This window comes from Desmodus rotundus, chromosome 7 (genome assembly GCF_022682495.2).
Source record: "Desmodus rotundus isolate HL8 chromosome 7, HLdesRot8A.1, whole genome shotgun sequence".
NCBI classification, from domain to species: domain Eukaryota; kingdom Metazoa; phylum Chordata; class Mammalia; order Chiroptera; family Phyllostomidae; genus Desmodus; species Desmodus rotundus.
This window is the reverse complement of record NC_071393.1, coordinates 88,629,306-88,634,695: the sequence shown is the minus strand read 5'-3', so window position 1 is coordinate 88,634,695 and position 5,390 is coordinate 88,629,306. Positions and strand designations below refer to the sequence as shown.

The 5,390-nt window shown below is 42.2% G+C and overlaps 1 pseudogene across 1 annotated transcript; it reads left to right on the top strand.

The window, feature by feature from the left end:
• The first annotated feature begins 480 nt into the window (after positions 1-480).
• LOC112312011 (galectin-1 pseudogene) lies at positions 481-2,445 on the top strand (annotated as a pseudogene). The gene is made up of 2 exons (XR_002975480.3): positions 481-1,074; positions 2,409-2,445. The product of XR_002975480.3 is annotated as a galectin-1 pseudogene (transcript).
• The last annotated feature ends 2,945 nt before the right edge of the window (positions 2,446-5,390 follow it).

Below are 5,390 nucleotides of genomic sequence, written 5' to 3'. Positions count from 1 at the left end.
GGGGGCCAATGGGTAGTAGGTTTACTAGGATGTGCCCTGAGGTCAACACCCGGGGCGGGAGGAAGCAGACCTGGGCAGAGAGGGAAGTGGGCCTGGAAGCAGTCACAACAAAGGTTCTGGAGCTGAGTGGCCCTTCCGAGGGGTCCTAAGTTGGGACAAGCCTGTGTTTGGATGGAGGCTCGCCTCAGCGAGGAGTGGGATCTTCACTGAGTCAGCTCTTTTCGGGCCAGTGCAAGGCCTGTGGGGAGCGCCAGCAGCAGGCTCAGCCGGGATACTCCTAACAGCTGGGACTTGTTCCTCAGTCCTGAAGGGGAACCTGGGCAGCCCAGTCCCACATCATCTGCATGGGTAAGTCATGTCATCCCTCCAGTTCACTTGGTCTCTAGTCTATTCCTAACTTTAAAGTTTTCCATTATACCCTCAGGTGGTCTACAGACAGTGGGAGCTGCAGTCCCCAGGGCCACCCTCCTGTCCTCAGTCATGGCTTGTGGTCTGGTTGCCACCAACCTGGGGAGTGCCTCAGGGTGCACGGCGAGGTGGACCCAAGGCCAAGAGCATCATGCTGAACCTGGGCAAAGATGGCAACATTTGCCTGCACTTCAACCCTTGCTTCAGTATACATGGGGACTCCAACATCGCTGTGTGGAACAGCAAGGATCTCAGGCCTTGGGGCTGAGCAGCAGGAGCCTGACTTCCCCTTCCAGCCTGGAAGTGCCGCGGAGGTGCACACCTCCTTTGACCGAGCAGACCTGCCCATCAAGCTGCTAGATGGATACACATTCAAGTTCCCCAACTACCTCAACCTGGAGGCCATCAACTACCTGGCAGCAGAGGGTGACTTCAAGATCAAGAGCGTGGCCTTCGAGTGAAGCCAGTCAACCCATGACCCCCAATAAAGGAACCAGCCTCTGTTCCCCCTGAAAAAAAATATCTTCCATTTTAGTGCCAGGTCAGTGGTTCCTGTTTTCCGAAGTCCTATGTCATAGATATGCCTTTGAAAATGCCTGGTGACACATGAGAAAGAACACAGAAGATCTTTATGAATGGATTTAGAGGAACTTCTAGGATATATTGGTGAGTGAAAGAAGCAAGGTACAAAAATGTGTATAGCAGGTTATCCTTTGCCCGGAAAGAAGGCAAAATGTGTGTGTGCATGCGTGTTGCAAAAAGAAACACAATAAGGATAAAGCAGAAATTAATAAGACCTATAATGAAGCAGAATGGGTTCTGCTGAGGTGTTGGGAATGAGTATGAGAGCGTTTGAATGTCTTGTATACCTGGAAAATTAAATTAAATTAAATTAAATTAAAAGGGATGGAAAGAAGCAAACTACAAAATTAAAATACAATAATAAAACAAATGACTCTAGCTATATTGTATTGATAAAATAAGGACATAGAGAAAAAAATTGATTCCATTAACTTTTGATACCGGGACTCTGGCTGACCATGCTTTAGTGGGATATATCTTAAGAACAAAAGGACTTTAATGGCATATAAAGTTTTATCATGTTTATTGGTTATTAGTAATGTTAGCATTATAATTTTGAAATGATACATAAGTTTTGTAAGACAAAGCAAAGAAGTGAATATAGAACTATAAGGGAAAAGAAAGAAAAGTAGAAAATAAAAGAAGTTTAGATAAACACTTTATATTAAATTTGAATATATGAAGGCTTAAATATATCTGTTCCCTAGCTTTGTCCACTTGAAAGGACTCACAGGTAACAACACTTGGGTGTAGTGAGCGTACTCGCTGCCCAGATCTTGATGTGAACATCATTTCCCACCAAAAAGGAGCCAGACTCCTTGGAGAACGGCTGCAGCTAGGTTTGGGGAAGAAAAACTATGAAACGAATCAGAAGAATTTTATTTCCTTGCTAGACAGCAAGGGAAAACTAAAAAACCCCAATGCTTTCTTATAGTAAGACTCCATGATCCATCTTAATGGGACTTTCTCTAGCCAAATTTGGGACCATTTGGACATCGAAAAGAATAAAGTAAGTGATTATGATGCATTACATAAAAAAGAAACTCATGAGATCACAGTAATAAGAGGGAGAAGGAGAAGGAAAGGAAGAAAAGAGAGGGAGAGGGAACGAGAGAGATGGACAAGAAAGAGAGAATAGCAGGAGAGAGAGAGGGGGAGAAAGAGAGGGAAAGATTAAGAGGAGAGAAGGAGAAGGAGGGAGACAGAGATAGAGAGAGAAGAAAAAGAGTAAAAGGAAAGCTCGACTTCGCAGAAGAATGCTAGCTAATAAATATAGAAAGAAACATCGACTTAGACAATGTCTGTAACCCGACATAGTGATGGAGTCGGGTAGGGATCTTCAAACGGTCACTAAAATAGTTGGGGGAGAGGTTTCAGGGAACAGTTTATTCATATAGTGTCCCATTACTACTCCATAGATCACTAAGGACAAAGGAGGAGAGATGTACCTGCACTCTGGAGAGATCCGGCATCACCACCTCTCAAACTTACTGTCACAAATACTGGGACAGTCTGATACTGTGTGGCTCCTTGTGTAACGCACCATAAAGAACACAGCATTGCCTACGAAGCGCTCTTGTCGAAGATGCTTAACCTGAATCAGACCAAGCCACCAGGCCTAGTTTTCAGTGTACAGGAAATAGTGGGAACGTGACAAATTTCACCACAAGGAAACAGCCTTGTCCAGAACATGTAAAATGTTCTACAAAATAACTGGGTGCCTCAAAAAGTCAATTTAAAAAAAAATTTTTTAAAGAAAACAGAGAAAGATGAGCACTACTCAATACTTTAAAATTTTAAAGTCTTAAAACATAAAAAGTACAAGAATTGGTGCAATTGGAGAAATATGAATATGAACTAGATATTAGATTATGTGAAACTGTGGTCACTTTCTTAGGTGCGATTATGATATTGCGGTTGTGTGCACAATATAAGAACGTCCTTGTTCTTACACGCACAGTGAGGTATTCGGTGATAGAACGGAACGACTGTCTGCCGCTCAACTTCAGTGATTTCACAACGACAATATTCATATGTACATGTTCCTTCTGCAATCCCTCTGTGGATGGACAGATAGATAGATAGGTAGCAATCAAGGCAGAAAGATAAGACAAATGTGGCTTCATTGGTGAATCTGGGGGTTAATTCAATTCTTTTATCTTTTCTATAGACTTGAACTTTTTTTTCCCCCCCAAAATACAAACTTAGGAGAAAATGCCTGACTATAAAACTTATGATCTGGAAGAGTCTTTGGATTTTTATCTTCTAAATGTTTCATTTGTAAATTGTAAAATTAAAACCCAAAAAGATTAAGTAGTTTGTTCAGGTCACGGAGTTATTTATCAAGCAAGAGAGCTCAGCCTCTCTTATTTCTACCAGTCTCTGCTGTCTCTTGTGAAAGTTAACCTCGCTTTGTTGGCACGTAAAAATTTTAATCTCTCTAGTAATCCATGGGCTTTCCCATACCAAAATGACTAGGGGGAGGCAGGGCGCACACGAGGCCTTGACATTGGTCACCTGTCTCTCTTCAGGGCTGTGGTTTCTCTTGCTCATCAGCCCTTCGCATCTGGACTACAGGATGCCTTGGCGCTCTCTCTATAACCCCTCACACTCGGTTCCCGTCACAGCAACAGGGTTTTACTGTCTCCTCTTTTCATTATCTTGGTGCCACTTTCACTGAGCTGGTCTCAGCAGTTTTCTTACTGTTCTCGGGCTCTTTTTTTTTTAATATTTTATTTATTTCTAGAGAGAGGGGAAGGGAGGACAAAGAGAAGGAGAGAAACATCAATACGTGGTTGCCTCTCATGCCCCCAACTAGGGACCTGGCCTGAAACCCAGTCATATGCCTTGACTGGGAATCGAACCAGTGACCCCTTGATTCACAGGCCAGCACTCAATCCACTGAGCCACACCAGCCAGGGCTCAGGCTGATTTTTTTAAAAAAAGCTTCTTTGCATTATTGAAATAAACCCTAACATAGCCAAGCCAACATACTCATACCTTGACCATGCTAACTGGAAACCTCAGTTTGAAACAAAAGTCTACACTCAGAGCAGTAACATCCCCCAGTCTCTAAAGCAATAGCTTGCAATGCTCCAATAAATTAAATCACCAGGCTGAGTTTGCCTAAGAATCTTTTGCAAGTAGTGAAACAATAAGAAATAAATATGTTGCCCAATCAGCCCTCTTCCCCCAAAGGAAATGATGGAGATGCCTGAGGGAAATCAAGCATAAACCACGGGGCTTAAGCCTGCTGGGTAGGGAAGTGAGAACAACTCAAAGATCTTTAAGGTGAGATTGAACTTTTCTGCTATTTCCCTCCCATTCCCTTGACCTTGCCTTTTTTTTTTTTTAACATTTTTTTCTTTTTCCTATTCTGATGTGCTTGCAATTTATTTTTCTTCTTTGACTGGAACAAACATGGTTTTCATTCTTAATGTGTATTAGCAGTTTGGTATAAAAATTTCTAGATACTTAACCTCTCCCCCGCCCCGCCAGTTGTTGCTTACCATGAACCTCTTTTCAATGAATATCTAATGAAGATAGCAGTTAGATAAAAATGAAGTGTATACAAAGTTGAGAAATGCTATCTTCTACCTTGTAAAGAAAAAAAATATATCTGTGTGGAAGGTAAAAGTATAATGCATAGCCGAGCTGGAAGACTGTGACATCAGATGTGGAGTGGGCAGGAAAATCTAGTCATCAAGGAAAGCTGGAGCATATTCTAGATATTGCAAAATAATGCCCAGAGCTTCAACGCGTTTGCTGAGTAAGGCCCTTGGAAAAGCAATCCCGTGGGTTTACATTATCGGCACATTCCCTCCAAAGGAGAGATAATTTCTTCCCCCGAATTTTTTGGGCGAGTTTCTCAGTTCTAGAATGTTGTGTGGCTGCATATGGAGTTCTAAAATTAGCTTTAAAAGCAGGCACAACAAGCTGCTGGCCTGGATTTTATTTTGTCTGTGCAGTATTTTTTAAATCAGAAATTTGCACATAAAAATCCTGATTTCCAACTTCTCTTGACATATCGGAGAATCTGGCAGCACTGGGCTTGAATCTCCTCTTGGTAACGGTTGGTCGTCTCCCGTGGCTATGTACCCGTGGTTGGCTAAGTCCCTGGAAGTCCTTGTTATCATGCACCCAGACAGCTTCACTTAAATGGCTGGCTCCTGCAAGCATCTGAGTTTGAGACCCATGCTTCAATCCACTTAGATAAAACGATTTCTTTTTGACAAATGTATTTACATCTATTAAGGCATTTTTGCATCACAACATTTTATTTAATCCTCCCAACAACCCTTTGAAATAAGTGTAATTATTTATAACCACTCTGAAGATATGATTCTGAATCTTGGTGACGCTGTGTAACTTACCCATGGTCACGTAGTTAGTAAGGAGCA